Below are 16,201 nucleotides of genomic sequence, written 5' to 3'. Positions count from 1 at the left end.
TTTGCCTTTGCAATACCACAGAAGCAATGCATGGTCAATGTACAGCAATGACACACCTGTGTGAACAGCCAGGAGACCCCCCCCCCCCCCCATGTTATGTTACATAGTTACATAGTTAGTACGGTCGAAAAAAGACATATGTCCATCAAGTTCAACCAGGGAATTAAGGGGTAGGGGTGTGGCGCGATATTGGGGAAGGGATGAGATTTTATATTTCTTCATAAGCATTAATCTTATTTTGTCAATTAGGAACATTCAGCACCCACCCGCTATCAAGGCAGCTGCCTATCATGTCATGCCCTACCTGCACAGGTGTGCTGGCTACTCAAATGATCCAATTAAGGAGGCCATTTAGTCAGCAGCAGCAGAAGTCCTGTGCCTGGACGCTCCAACAGCGGCCAGACACAAGCAGAAGCAGAAGCAGCAGAAGCAGCAGCAGCACCACCTTTTGTTTTTTGGCTGCAGCAGCAGCAAGGCCCACAGGGCTGGCTAGCTGGCTAGCCAGCAAGCAGGTAGCAATGAAAGTAGGAATCTTTCTTTTTAACCCTGTAAGGGGGTGGTGCACTGTACCCGAAGATACTGCCATATCGGGTCAATGCATAGGGCGACGGAAGCAAGCTTCGAAATCGGCCCCCGTTCTCAAAAATCCATTTAATATATGGTCCCCAGATAGGGGACGTATCAGATATTAAACTGATAAGAACAGATACTACACTTGATCTTAGCCAAAAGGCCGAGAAGCGATAACCGTGAAAGGGGCGGGCCCAACAAGGTGCCCTTCATGGGCACTATCACTGCTTGCTGTCAGGGAGGCTGCCAGACAATTTTCCATGCACACTCTGGGCTGGGGGGCAGTCAACCACCAGTACACACAGCAGAACCTAAACCCATACCATTATTGCTAAGCAGCAAGACAGGGGCCCATTGCACTCCCACGGGGCCTTTTTAAATGCAATCCATAACCCGGATTTGCCAGGAACCCTTCTTACTCCTCCTACTTGCATGTGACACTGGGCTTAGGATCTGCATAGGAAACACACACACAAGCACACACCTACCTTTGTTGCCTGCAGATGCCTCCTTGGCTGTCCCCAAACGGTATCAAACCAACACCCACGGGAAGCTGTAAGCATAGAGGACATGCCTGCACCCCATTGGACTTACCTGTGTGGGTTAAACCCGGGTTATTTGACAACCTATGGCGGTGATGGTTCTGCTCAGGCAGAGCAGTGCTGATGCTCCTCATAAAGCTGTCGCTGCTGTGAAGGTTCTAGGTGACATCACAAATCCCTATGGTTACATACACAACAAAGCTGGGTTGTTGTTGTTTACACTCTGCAAGGCCTGTGGAAGTGAGTGACATCATAGCACTGTAGTTCTGAGGGTTCTAGATGGATGCAACAATCTCCTGTTGCTTCTATGAAGGCCATAATAGACGACATCACCAAACAGCTCCATAGTCACATACACAGCAAAGGAGAGATGTTGTTTACACCTAGTGATGTCAGTGGTATTGAGTGACATCACAGCACAGTGCTAAGGCTCCTGGGCCTGGACACAGCAGCGGCTGCAATATCTCAACGGAGAATACGTTTATATATATGTGTGTGTGTGCGCGTATATATATATATATATATATATATATATATATATATATATATATTTCTCCGCCGAAATCACTTTTAAACCCATTTCCACCTTTTTTTCCCTTCTCTTCCTCTTACTTTTTTTTCACGTTTTTTTACGTTTTTCTCCTTTTCGCCTCTTTTCTGGGCGTATTATTCTTCTTTTTCTTCTTTTTTTTCGTCTAATGCATACCCCATCAGTGCAGCAATGCTTATTCAATACCGCCAGCAGATGGAGACACTGGGGGATAATTTTCTAAGGATTTATACTGATTTTTCCTGTCTGAATTTGTCGCACAGAAAGTTGCAGGCCAAATATGTGTGACATTTCTGCGACTTTAGCTTCTAGAGCATTTTTACAACATTATACATAGGTGCTGAATACATAAAAAGCGACTGTTCAGCGACAGACAAGTCGCATCGGCTGAAAGTAGGCCAGAATGTCAGTCCATGTTGGAGCAGGTTTAGATACAGTCTAAAGTATAGATCTCAAAGTCTGTGCACAGAATTTAGCAAGGGCCTCGCACCTTCTGATGCATCAGGTAGGTGCACAATAGCATAGCCTAACCCTCTGTACTTTGGTCTATATTGATGCGGGACATAGACAGCCAGCTGATGACCAATCCATTAGTGCAATGGATGGCTGGAAGCATTTGTCTTTGCCTTTGCAATACCACAGAAGCAATGCATGGTCAATGTACAGCAATGACACACCTGTGTGAACAGCCAGGAGACCCCCCCCCCCCCCCCATGTTATGTTACATAGTTACATAGTTAGTACGGTCGAAAAAAGACATATGTCCATCAAGTTCAACCAGGGAATTAAGGGGTAGGGGTGTGGCGCGATATTGGGGAAGGGATGAGATTTTATATTTCTTCATAAGCATTAATCTTATTTTGTCAATTAGGAACATTCAGCACCCACCCGCTATCAAGGCAGCTGCCTATCATGTCATGCCCTACCTGCACAGGTGTGCTGGCTACTCAAATGATCCAATTAAGGAGGCCATTTAGTCAGCAGCAGCAGAAGTCCTGTGCCTGGATGCTCCAACAGCGGCCAGACACAAGCAGAAGCAGAAGCAGCAGAAGCAGCAGCAGCAGCAGCAGCACCACCTTTTGTTTTTTGGCTGCAGCAGCAGCAGCAAGGCCCACAGGGCTGGCTAGCTGGCTAGCCAGCAAGCAGGTAGCAATGAAAGTAGGAATCTTTCTTTTTAACCCTGTAAGGGGGTGGTGCACTGTACCCGAAGATACTGCCATATCGGGTCAATGCATAGGGCGACGGAAGCAAGCTTCGAAATCGGCCCCCGTTCTCAAAAATCCATTTAATATATGGTCCCCAGATAGGGGACGTATCAGATATTAAACTGATAAGAACAGATACTACACTTGATCTTAGCCAAAAGGCCGAGAAGCGATAACCGTGAAAGGGGCGGGCCCAACAAGGTGCCCTTCATGGGCACTATCACTGCTTGCTGTCAGGGAGGCTGCCAGACAATTTTCCATGCACACTCTGGGCTGGGGGGCAGTCAACCACCAGTACACACAGCAGAACCTAAACCCATACCATTATTGCTAAGCAGCAAGACAGGGGCCCATTGCACTCCCACGGGGCCTTTTTAAATGCAATCCATAACCCGGATTTGCCAGGAACCCTTCTTACTCCTCCTACTTGCATGTGACACTGGGCTTAGGATCTGCATAGGAAACACACACACAAGCACACACCTACCTTTGTTGCCTGCAGATGCCTCCTTGGCTGTCCCCAAACGGTATCAAACCAACACCCACGGGAAGCTGTAAGCATAGAGGACATGCCTGCACCCCATTGGACTTACCTGTGTGGGTTAAACCCGGGTTATTTGACAACCTATGGCGGTGATGGTTCTGCTCAGGCAGAGCAGTGCTGATGCTCCTCATAAAGCTGTCGCTGCTGTGAAGGTTCTAGGTGACATCACAAATCCCTATGGTTACATACACAACAAAGCTGGGTTGTTGTTGTTTACACTCTGCAAGGCCTGTGGAAGTGAGTGACATCATAGCACTGTAGTTCTGAGGGTTCTAGATGGATGCAACAATCTCCTGTTGCTTCTATGAAGGCCATAATAGACGACATCACCAAACAGCTCCATAGTCACATACACAGCAAAGGAGAGATGTTGTTTACACCTAGTGATGTCAGTGGTATTGAGTGACATCACAGCACAGTGCTAAGGCTCCTGGGCCTGGACACAGCAGCGGCTGCAATATCTCAACGGAGAATACGTTTATATATATGTGTGTGTGTGCGCGTATATATATATATATATATATATATATATATATATATTTCTCCGCCGAAATCACTTTTAAACCCATTTCCACCTTTTTTTCCCTTCTCTTCCTCTTACTTTTTTTTCACGTTTTTTTATGTTTTTCTCCTTTTCGCCTCTTTTCTGGGCGTATTATTCTTCTTTTTCTTCTTTTTTTTCGTCTAATGCATACCCCATCAGTGCAGCAATGCTTATTCAATACCGCCAGCAGATGGAGACACTGGGGGATAATTTTCTAAGGATTTATACTGATTTTTCCTGTCTGAATTTGTCGCACAGAAAGTTGCAGGCCAAATATGTGTGACATTTCTGCGACTTTAGCTTCTAGAGCATTTTTACAACATTATACATAGGTGCTGAATACATAAAAAGCGACTGTTCAGCGACAGACAAGTCGCATCGGCTGAAAGTAGGCCAGAATGTCAGTCCATGTTGGAGCAGGTTTAGATACAGTCTAAAGTATAGATCTCAAAGTCTGTGCACAGAATTTAGCAAGGGCCTCGCACCTTCTGATGCATCAGGTAGGTGCACAATAGCATAGCCTAACCCTCTGTACTTTGGTCTATATTGATGCGGGACATAGACAGCCAGCTGATGACCAATCCATTAGTGCAATGGATGGCTGGAAGCATTTGTCTTTGCCTTTGCAATACCACAGAAGCAATGCATGGTCAATGTACAGCAATGACACACCTGTGTGAACAGCCAGGAGACCCCCCCCCCCCCCATGTTATGTTACATAGTTACATAGTTAGTACGGTCGAAAAAAGACATATGTCCATCAAGTTCAACCAGGGAATTAAGGGGTAGGGGTGTGGCGCGATATTGGGGAAGGGATGAGATTTTATATTTCTTCATAAGCATTAATCTTATTTTGTCAATTAGGAACATTCAGCACCCACCCGCTATCAAGGCAGCTGCCTATCATGTCATGCCCTACCTGCACAGGTGTGCTGGCTACTCAAATGATCCAATTAAGGAGGCCATTTAGTCAGCAGCAGCAGAAGTCCTGTGCCTGGACGCTCCAACAGCGGCCAGACACAAGCAGAAGCAGAAGCAGCAGAAGCAGCAGCAGCACCACCTTTTGTTTTTTGGCTGCAGCAGCAGCAAGGCCCACAGGGCTGGCTAGCTGGCTAGCCAGCAAGCAGGTAGCAATGAAAGTAGGAATCTTTCTTTTTAACCCTGTAAGGGGGTGGTGCACTGTACCCGAAGATACTGCCATATCGGGTCAATGCATAGGGCGACGGAAGCAAGCTTCGAAATCGGCCCCCGTTCTCAAAAATCCATTTAATATATGGTCCCCAGATAGGGGACGTATCAGATATTAAACTGATAAGAACAGATACTACACTTGATCTTAGCCAAAAGGCCGAGAAGCGATAACCGTGAAAGGGGCGGGCCCAACAAGGTGCCCTTCATGGGCACTATCACTGCTTGCTGTCAGGGAGGCTGCCAGACAATTTTCCATGCACACTCTGGGCTGGGGGGCAGTCAACCACCAGTACACACAGCAGAACCTAAACCCATACCATTATTGCTAAGCAGCAAGACAGGGGCCCATTGCACTCCCACGGGGCCTTTTTAAATGCAATCCATAACCCGGATTTGCCAGGAACCCTTCTTACTCCTCCTACTTGCATGTGACACTGGGCTTAGGATCTGCATAGGAAACACACACACAAGCACACACCTACCTTTGTTGCCTGCAGATGCCTCCTTGGCTGTCCCCAAACGGTATCAAACCAACACCCACGGGAAGCTGTAAGCATAGAGGACATGCCTGCACCCCATTGGACTTACCTGTGTGGGTTAAACCCGGGTTATTTGACAACCTATGGCGGTGATGGTTCTGCTCAGGCAGAGCAGTGCTGATGCTCCTCATAAAGCTGTCGCTGCTGTGAAGGTTCTAGGTGACATCACAAATCCCTATGGTTACATACACAACAAAGCTGGGTTGTTGTTGTTTACACTCTGCAAGGCCTGTGGAAGTGAGTGACATCATAGCACTGTAGTTCTGAGGGTTCTAGATGGATGCAACAATCTCCTGTTGCTTCTATGAAGGCCATAATAGACGACATCACCAAACAGCTCCATAGTCACATACACAGCAAAGGAGAGATGTTGTTTACACCTAGTGATGTCAGTGGTATTGAGTGACATCACAGCACAGTGCTAAGGCTCCTGGGCCTGGACACAGCAGCGGCTGCAATATCTCAACGGAGAATACGTTTATATATATGTGTGTGTGTGCGCGTATATATATATATATATATATATATATATATATATATATATATATATTTCTCCGCCGAAATCACTTTTAAACCCATTTCCACCTTTTTTTCCCTTCTCTTCCTCTTACTTTTTTTTCACGTTTTTTTATGTTTTTCTCCTTTTCGCCTCTTTTCTGGGCGTATTATTCTTCTTTTTCTTCTTTTTTTTCGTCTAATGCATACCCCATCAGTGCAGCAATGCTTATTCAATACCGCCAGCAGATGGAGACACTGGGGGATAATTTTCTAAGGATTTATACTGATTTTTCCTGTCTGAATTTGTCGCACAGAAAGTTGCAGGCCAAATATGTGTGACATTTCTGCGACTTTAGCTTCTAGAGCATTTTTACAACATTATACATAGGTGCTGAATACATAAAAAGCGACTGTTCAGCGACAGACAAGTCGCATCGGCTGAAAGTAGGCCAGAATGTCAGTCCATGTTGGAGCAGGTTTAGATACAGTCTAAAGTATAGATCTCAAAGTCTGTGCACAGAATTTAGCAAGGGCCTCGCACCTTCTGATGCATCAGGTAGGTGCACAATAGCATAGCCTAACCCTCTGTACTTTGGTCTATATTGATGCGGGACATAGACAGCCAGCTGATGACCAATCCATTAGTGCAATGGATGGCTGGAAGCATTTGTCTTTGCCTTTGCAATACCACAGAAGCAATGCATGGTCAATGTACAGCAATGACACACCTGTGTGAACAGCCAGGAGACCCCCCCCCCCCCCCATGTTATGTTACATAGTTACATAGTTAGTACGGTCGAAAAAAGACATATGTCCATCAAGTTCAACCAGGGAATTAAGGGGTAGGGGTGTGGCGCGATATTGGGGAAGGGATGAGATTTTATATTTCTTCATAAGCATTAATCTTATTTTGTCAATTAGGAACATTCAGCACCCACCCGCTATCAAGGCAGCTGCCTATCATGTCATGCCCTACCTGCACAGGTGTGCTGGCTACTCAAATGATCCAATTAAGGAGGCCATTTAGTCAGCAGCAGCAGAAGTCCTGTGCCTGGACGCTCCAACAGCGGCCAGACACAAGCAGAAGCAGAAGCAGCAGAAGCAGCAGCAGCACCACCTTTTGTTTTTTGGCTGCAGCAGCAGCAAGGCCCACAGGGCTGGCTAGCTGGCTAGCCAGCAAGCAGGTAGCAATGAAAGTAGGAATCTTTCTTTTTAACCCTGTAAGGGGGTGGTGCACTGTACCCGAAGATACTGCCATATCGGGTCAATGCATAGGGCGACGGAAGCAAGCTTCGAAATCGGCCCCCGTTCTCAAAAATCCATTTAATATATGGTCCCCAGATAGGGGACGTATCAGATATTAAACTGATAAGAACAGATACTACACTTAATCTTAGCCAAAAGGCCGAGAAGCGATAACCGTGAAAGGGGCGGGCCCAACAAGGTGCCCTTCATGGGCACTATCACTGCTTGCTGTCAGGGAGGCTGCCAGACAATTTTCCATGCACACTCTGGGCTGGGGGGCAGTCAACCACCAGTACACACAGCAGAACCTAAACCCATACCATTATTGCTAAGCAGCAAGACAGGGGCCCATTGCACTCCCACGGGGCCTTTTTAAATGCAATCCATAACCCGGATTTGCCAGGAACCCTTCTTACTCCTCCTACTTGCATGTGACACTGGGCTTAGGATCTGCATAGGAAACACACACACAAGCACACACCTACCTTTGTTGCCTGCAGATGCCTCCTTGGCTGTCCCCAAACGGTATCAAACCAACACCCACGGGAAGCTGTAAGCATAGAGGACATGCCTGCACCCCATTGGACTTACCTGTGTGGGTTAAACCCGGGTTATTTGACAACCTATGGCGGTGATGGTTCTGCTCAGGCAGAGCAGTGCTGATGCTCCTCATAAAGCTGTCGCTGCTGTGAAGGTTCTAGGTGACATCACAAATCCCTATGGTTACATACACAACAAAGCTGGGTTGTTGTTGTTTACACTCTGCAAGGCCTGTGGAAGTGAGTGACATCATAGCACTGTAGTTCTGAGGGTTCTAGATGGATGCAACAATCTCCTGTTGCTTCTATGAAGGCCATAATAGACGACATCACCAAACAGCTCCATAGTCACATACACAGCAAAGGAGAGATGTTGTTTACACCTAGTGATGTCAGTGGTATTGAGTGACATCACAGCACAGTGCTAAGGCTCCTGGGCCTGGACACAGCAGCGGCTGCAATATCTCAACGGAGAATACGTTTATATATATGTGTGTGTGTGTGCGCGTATTTATATATATATATATATATATATATATATATATATATATATTTCTCCGCCGAAATCACTTTTAAACCCATTTCCACCTTTTTTTCCCTTCTCTTCCTCTTACTTTTTTTTCACGTTTTTTTACGTTTTTCTCCTTTTCGCCTCTTTTCTGGGCGTATTATTCTTCTTTTTCTTCTTTTTTTTCGTCTAATGCATACCCCATCAGTGCAGCAATGCTTATTCAATACCGCCAGCAGATGGAGACACTGGGGGATAATTTTCTAAGGATTTATACTGATTTTTCCTGTCTGAATTTGTCGCACAGAAAGTTGCAGGCCAAATATGTGTGACATTTCTGCGACTTTAGCTTCTAGAGCATTTTTACAACATTATACATAGGTGCTGAATACATAAAAAGCGACTGTTCAGCGACAGACAAGTCGCATCGGCTGAAAGTAGGCCAGAATGTCAGTCCATGTTGGAGCAGGTTTAGATACAGTCTAAAGTATAGATCTCAAAGTCTGTGCACAGAATTTAGCAAGGGCCTCGCACCTTCTGATGCATCAGGTAGGTGCACAATAGCATAGCCTAACCCTCTGTACTTTGGTCTATATTGATGCGGGACATAGACAGCCAGCTGATGACCAATCCATTAGTGCAATGGATGGCTGGAAGCATTTGTCTTTGCCTTTGCAATACCACAGAAGCAATGCATGGTCAATGTACAGCAATGACACACCTGTGTGAACAGCCAGGAGACCCCCCCCCCCCCATGTTATGTTACATAGTTACATAGTTAGTACGGTCGAAAAAAGACATATGTCCATCAAGTTCAACCAGGGAATTAAGGGGTAGGGGTGTGGCGCGATATTGGGGAAGGGATGAGATTTTATATTTCTTCATAAGCATTAATCTTATTTTGTCAATTAGGAACATTCAGCACCCACCCGCTATCAAGGCAGCTGCCTATCATGTCATGCCCTACCTGCACAGGTGTGCTGGCTACTCAAATGATCCAATTAAGGAGGCCATTTAGTCAGCAGCAGCAGAAGTCCTGTGCCTGGACGCTCCAACAGCGGCCAGACACAAGCAGAAGCAGAAGCAGCAGAAGCAGCAGCAGCACCACCTTTTGTTTTTTGGCTGCAGCAGCAGCAAGGCCCACAGGGCTGGCTAGCTGGCTAGCCAGCAAGCAGGTAGCAATGAAAGTAGGAATCTTTCTTTTTAACCCTGTAAGGGGGTGGTGCACTGTACCCGAAGATACTGCCATATCGGGTCAATGCATAGGGCGACGGAAGCAAGCTTCGAAATCGGCCCCCGTTCTCAAAAATCCATTTAATATATGGTCCCCAGATAGGGGACGTATCAGATATTAAACTGATAAGAACAGATACTACACTTGATCTTAGCCAAAAGGCCGAGAAGCGATAACCGTGAAAGGGGCGGGCCCAACAAGGTGCCCTTCATGGGCACTATCACTGCTTGCTGTCAGGGAGGCTGCCAGACAATTTTCCATGCACACTCTGGGCTGGGGGGCAGTCAACCACCAGTACACACAGCAGAACCTAAACCCATACCATTATTGCTAAGCAGCAAGACAGGGGCCCATTGCACTCCCACGGGGCCTTTTTAAATGCAATCCATAACCCGGATTTGCCAGGAACCCTTCTTACTCCTCCTACTTGCATGTGACACTGGGCTTAGGATCTGCATAGGAAACACACACACAAGCACACACCTACCTTTGTTGCCTGCAGATGCCTCCTTGGCTGTCCCCAAACGGTATCAAACCAACACCCACGGGAAGCTGTAAGCATAGAGGACATGCCTGCACCCCATTGGACTTACCTGTGTGGGTTAAACCCGGGTTATTTGACAACCTATGGCGGTGATGGTTCTGCTCAGGCAGAGCAGTGCTGATGCTCCTCATAAAGCTGTCGCTGCTGTGAAGGTTCTAGGTGACATCACAAATCCCTATGGTTACATACACAACAAAGCTGGGTTGTTGTTGTTTACACTCTGCAAGGCCTGTGGAAGTGAGTGACATCATAGCACTGTAGTTCTGAGGGTTCTAGATGGATGCAACAATCTCCTGTTGCTTCTATGAAGGCCATAATAGACGACATCACCAAACAGCTCCATAGTCACATACACAGCAAAGGAGAGATGTTGTTTACACCTAGTGATGTCAGTGGTATTGAGTGACATCACAGCACAGTGCTAAGGCTCCTGGGCCTGGACACAGCAGCGGCTGCAATATCTCAACGGAGAATACGTTTATATATATGTGTGTGTGTGCGCGTATATATATATATATATATATATATATATATATATATATATATATATTTCTCCGCCGAAATCACTTTTAAACCCATTTCCACCTTTTTTTCCCTTCTCTTCCTCTTACTTTTTTTTCACGTTTTTTTACGTTTTTCTCCTTTTCGCCTCTTTTCTGGGCGTATTATTCTTCTTTTTCTTCTTTTTTTTCGTCTAATGCATACCCCATCAGTGCAGCAATGCTTATTCAATACCGCCAGCAGATGGAGACACTGGGGGATAATTTTCTAAGGATTTATACTGATTTTTCCTGTCTGAATTTGTCGCACAGAAAGTTGCAGGCCAAATATGTGTGACATTTCTGCGACTTTAGCTTCTAGAGCATTTTTACAACATTATACATAGGTGCTGAATACATAGAAAGCGACTGTTCAGCGACAGACAAGTCGCATCGGCTGAAAGTAGGCCAGAATGTCAGTCCATGTTGGAGCAGGTTTAGATACAGTCTAAAGTATAGATCTCAAAGTCTGTGCACAGAATTTAGCAAGGGCCTCGCACCTTCTGATGCATCAGGTAGGTGCACAATAGCATAGCCTAACCCTCTGTACTTTGGTCTATATTTATGCGGGACATAGACAGCCAGCTGATGACCAATCCAATAGTGCAATGGATGGCTGGAAGCATTTGTCTTTGCCTTTGCAATACCACAGAAGCAATGCATGGTCAATGTACAGCAATGACACACCTGTGTGAACAGCCAGGAGACCCCCCCCCCCATGTTATGTTACATAGTTACATAGTTAGTACGGTCGAAAAAAGACATATGTCCATCAAGTTCAACCAGGGAATTAAGGGGTAGGGGTGTGGCGCGATATTGGGGAAGGGATGAGATTTTATATTTCTTCATAAGCATTAATCTTATTTTGTCAATTAGGAACATTCAGCACCCACCCGCTATCAAGGCAGCTGCCTATCATGTCATGCCCTACCTGCACAGGTGTGCTGGCTACTCAAATGATCCAATTAAGGAGGCCATTTAGTCAGCAGCAGCAGAAGTCCTGTGCCTGGACGCTCCAACAGCGGCCAGACACAAGCAGAAGCAGAAGCAGCAGAAGCAGCAGCAGCACCACCTTTTGTTTTTTGGCTGCAGCAGCAGCAAGGCCCACAGGGCTGGCTAGCTGGCTAGCCAGCAAGCAGGTAGCAATGAAAGTAGGAATCTTTCTTTTTAACCCTGTAAGGGGGTGGTGCACTGTACCCGAAGATACTGCCATATCGGGTCAATGCATAGGGCGACGGAAGCAAGCTTCGAAATCGGCCCCCGTTCTCAAAAATCCATTTAATATATGGTCCCCAGATAGGGGACGTATCAGATATTAAACTGATAAGAACAGATACTACACTTGATCTTAGCCAAAAGGCCGAGAAGCGATAACCGTGAAAGGGGCGGGCCCAACAAGGTGCCCTTCATGGGCACTATCACTGCTTGCTGTCAGGGAGGCTGCCAGACAATTTTCCATGCACAATCTGGGCTGGGGGGCAGTCAACCACCAGTACACACAGCAGAACCTAAACCCATACCATTATTGCTAAGCAGCAAGACAGGGGCCCATTGCACTCCCACGGGGCCTTTTTAAATGCAATCCATAACCCGGATTTGCCAGGAACCCTTCTTACTCCTCCTACTTGCATGTGACACTGGGCTTAGGATCTGCATAGGAAACACACACACAAGCACACACCTACCTTTGTTGCCTGCAGATGCCTCCTTGGCTGTCCCCAAACGGTATCAAACCAACACCCACGGGAAGCTGTAAGCATAGAGGACATGCCTGCACCCCATTGGACTTACCTGTGTGGGTTAAACCCGGGTTATTTGACAACCTATGGCGGTGATGGTTCTGCTCAGGCAGAGCAGTGCTGATGCTCCTCATAAAGCTGTCGCTGCTGTGAAGGTTCTAGGTGACATCACAAATCCCTATGGTTACATACACAACAAAGCTGGGTTGTTGTTGTTTACACTCTGCAAGGCCTGTGGAAGTGAGTGACATCATAGCACTGTAGTTCTGAGGGTTCTAGATGGATGCAACAATCTCCTGTTGCTTCTATGAAGGCCATAATAGACGACATCACCAAACAGCTCCATAGTCACATACACAGCAAAGGAGAGATGTTGTTTACACCTAGTGATGTCAGTGGTATTGAGTGACATCACAGCACAGTGCTAAGGCTCCTGGGCCTGGACACAGCAGCGGCTGCAATATCTCAACGGAGAATACGTTTATATATATGTGTGTGTGTGCGCGTATATATATATATATATATACATATATATATATATATATATATATATATATATATATATATATTTCTCCGCCGAAATCACTTTTAAACCCATTTCCACCTTTTTTTCCCTTCTCTTCCTCTTACTTTTTTTTCACGTTTTTTTACGTTTTTCTCCTTTTCGCCTCTTTTCTGGGCGTATTATTCTTCTTTTTCTTCTTTTTTTTCGTCTAATGCATACCCCATCAGTGCAGCAATGCTTATTCAATACCGCCAGCAGATGGAGACACTGGGGGATAATTTTCTAAGGATTTATACTGATTTTTCCTGTCTGAATTTGTCGCACAGAAAGTTGCAGGCCAAATATGTGTGACATTTCTGCGACTTTAGCTTCTAGAGCATTTTTACAACATTATACATAGGTGCTGAATACATAAAAAGCGACTGTTCAGCGACAGACAAGTCGCATCGGCTGAAAGTAGGCCAGAATGTCAGTCCATGTTGGAGCAGGTTTAGATACAGTCTAAAGTATAGATCTCAAAGTCTGTGCACAGAATTTAGCAAGGGCCTCGCACCTTCTGATGCATCAGGTAGGTGCACAATAGCATAGCCTAACCCTCTGTACTTTGGTCTATATTGATGCGGGACACAGACAGCCAGCTGATGACCAATCCATTAGTGCAATGGATGGCTGGAAGCATTTGTCTTTGCCTTTGCAATACCACAGAAGCAATGCATGGTCAATGTACAGCAATGACACACCTGTGTGAACAGCCAGGAGACCCCCCCCCCCCCCCCATGTTATGTTACATAGTTACATAGTTAGTACGGTCGAAAAAAGACATATGTCCATCAAGTTCAACCAGGGAATTAAGGGGTAGGGGTGTGGCGCGATATTGGGGAAGGGATGAGATTTTATATTTCTTCATAAGCATTAATCTTATTTTGTCAATTAGGAACATTCAGCACCCACCCGCTATCAAGGCAGCTGCCTATCATGTCATGCCCTACCTGCACAGGTGTGCTGGCTACTCAAATGATCCAATTAAGGAGGCCATTTAGTCAGCAGCAGCAGAAGTCCTGTGCCTGGACGCTCCAACAGCGGCCAGACACAAGCAGAAGCAGAAGCAGCAGAAGCAGCAGCAGCACCACCTTTTGTTTTTTGGCTGCAGCAGCAGCAAGGCCCACAGGGCTGGCTAGCTGGCTAGCCAGCAAGCAGGTAGCAATGAAAGTAGGAATCTTTCTTTTTAACCCTGTAAGGGGGTGGTGCACTGTACCCGAAGATACTGCCATATCGGGTCAATGCATAGGGCGACGGAAGCAAGCTTCGAAATCGGCCCCCGTTCTCAAAAATCCATTTAATATATGGTCCCCAGATAGGGGACGTATCAGATATTAAACTGATAAGAACAGATTTTTTTTTTTTTTTTTTTTTTACATTTTTATTGAAAAAACTCAAAAACTTAAATACATCACAAAAAATGTTTACAATACATCAAATACTGTTTTCCATAAATGTAAATTCCACATAGCTAATGCTTTTTTCTGCCCATATCTCTTTTTATCAATTAAATAGTACAAGTAAACTTCACTGTATATCATCTTCAAACATTCTTTTTCACAAATAAAATCTCTTTTGAAGACAAGGATATTACGAACTTTCCATAATACATTTTTTGTACAGTTGATAAAAATCCACAAAATTCTCTCTTTTTCTTTCGTAACTCCATCACTTTTGCCATATAAAACAACTTCATGATTTAAAACTTTTAGACCTGTTAGGAATTTCAATAAAGAACCAATTAGTCTAAAAACCTTTTGTGCAAAATAACAATTCCAGAAAAGGTGCAAAACAGTTTCATCTATATTGCAATTATCCCGGGGACAGACACATACAGCATTTAGACCTCTTCTATATTGGAAAAATCTTACCGGAAGACACTCATGGATAATCATCCATGCTAAATCCTTGTGCTCATTAAAAAGATATGGCTCGTTTACCTTTTTCCATATTTGTACACACCTATTATAAGAAAAATTAGAGACCATACATATTTCTTCTTGCAAATTTAACTGTACTTCTATCTTACGAGCATCCCTCAAGGTTAACAAGTCAAAGTCTTTAAGGTTATACATACGTATAATTTTTTCTAAGATGGCATAATGTTTAGGCGGAGTTAAAAGTACAGGAGAAGATAATGATAAAAACACCCATTCTCTTTTTCTAAAAATATGTCCCGCAGAGTACTTTAAAAAACAGGACCATACACTTTTCATAAAAAGTCCCCTAAAACACCAACTAAAAAACCTTAAGTATAAAAATTTTCTAATACAGGGAACCTGTTTTCCTCCATTTTTTTGTGACTTATACATAGTATCTCTTTTTAATTTTTCTGCTTTAGAACTCCATAGAAACTCAAAGAGAATCCTCTGAAGTTGCCTAGACATAAGTTCATTAGGAGGATAAATCATATTTAAATAGAGCATAATGGGTATTAGCATAGCCTTAATCACCAAAATTTTACCTTCTAAGGATAATTTCCTAAGGGACCAAAAGTCTACCTTTTTCTTTACCTTTTCTTTTACCATTAGCCAACTTTCCTCACCATTGTTATTTTTATCAAAGATGACTCCAAGGATTTTTATTTTTTCTGACTGTAATTTTAGGTTTGGTATTTGCACGTTTTCCCATTTACCTATATAAAAACAGTCACATTTAGATAAATTAAGTTTAAAAGCAGAAGCTTTACAAAAGAAATCAGTAACATCAACAACTCTTTGTAAAGAGAAGGCACTTTCACAAAAAACATTAATATCATCCATATAGCCACACACTTTAAGGGTGGCACTATTACCTCCAGGAACTGGCACTCCTTTTATTATTTTATCATTCCTTATTAAGTTTAACAGAGGTTCTATTGCACATATAAACAGTATAGGAGACAGAGGGCAGCCTTGCTTTACCCCTGATGATAAATTAATAAAATCTGTAAGGAAACCATTTATTAAAATCCTGCTAAAAGAACCTTTATATAAGAGAGCAATTTGCTTAATAAATATGTTAGGAAAACCCATGCGTTGTAAAACCATCCATAAAAAACAATGTGATACTCTATCGAACGCTTTATGAAAATCTAGAGATAGAATGGCTAGATTTTGATTCCGCTCTTGCTGATACCATATGACG

At 44.4% G+C, this 16,201-nt stretch overlaps 7 non-coding genes across 7 annotated transcripts; all 7 read right to left on the bottom strand.

Annotated features, from left to right (window-relative positions):
* Positions 1-554: 554 nt before the first annotated feature.
* LOC130337133 (U2 spliceosomal RNA) lies at positions 555-745 on the bottom strand. The gene has a single exon (XR_008878087.1). It is a non-coding gene; the product is annotated as a U2 spliceosomal RNA (small nuclear RNA).
* Positions 746-2,850: 2,105 nt separating this feature from the next.
* On the bottom strand, positions 2,851-3,041 carry LOC130337132 (U2 spliceosomal RNA). Its single transcript, XR_008878086.1, has one exon. It is a non-coding gene; the product is annotated as a U2 spliceosomal RNA (small nuclear RNA).
* Positions 3,042-5,124: 2,083 nt separating this feature from the next.
* LOC130337131 (U2 spliceosomal RNA) lies at positions 5,125-5,315 on the bottom strand. The gene has a single exon (XR_008878085.1). It is a non-coding gene; the product is annotated as a U2 spliceosomal RNA (small nuclear RNA).
* Positions 5,316-7,409: 2,094 nt separating this feature from the next.
* On the bottom strand, positions 7,410-7,600 carry LOC130337142 (U2 spliceosomal RNA). The gene has a single exon (XR_008878095.1). It is a non-coding gene; the product is annotated as a U2 spliceosomal RNA (small nuclear RNA).
* A 2,092-nt stretch (positions 7,601-9,692) lies between these two features.
* Positions 9,693-9,883, bottom strand: LOC130337130 (U2 spliceosomal RNA). The gene has a single exon (XR_008878084.1). It is a non-coding gene; the product is annotated as a U2 spliceosomal RNA (small nuclear RNA).
* A 2,090-nt stretch (positions 9,884-11,973) lies between these two features.
* On the bottom strand, positions 11,974-12,164 carry LOC130337129 (U2 spliceosomal RNA). The gene has a single exon (XR_008878083.1). It is a non-coding gene; the product is annotated as a U2 spliceosomal RNA (small nuclear RNA).
* A 2,111-nt stretch (positions 12,165-14,275) lies between these two features.
* On the bottom strand, positions 14,276-14,472 carry LOC130337154 (U2 spliceosomal RNA). Its single transcript, XR_008878102.1, has one exon. It is a non-coding gene; the product is annotated as a U2 spliceosomal RNA (small nuclear RNA).
* Between the last annotated feature and the right edge of the window lie 1,729 nt (positions 14,473-16,201).

Source organism: Hyla sarda, unplaced genomic scaffold, assembly GCF_029499605.1.
Source record: "Hyla sarda isolate aHylSar1 unplaced genomic scaffold, aHylSar1.hap1 scaffold_492, whole genome shotgun sequence".
NCBI classification, from domain to species: domain Eukaryota; kingdom Metazoa; phylum Chordata; class Amphibia; order Anura; family Hylidae; genus Hyla; species Hyla sarda.
This window is presented reverse-complemented; position numbering and strand designations above follow the sequence as displayed.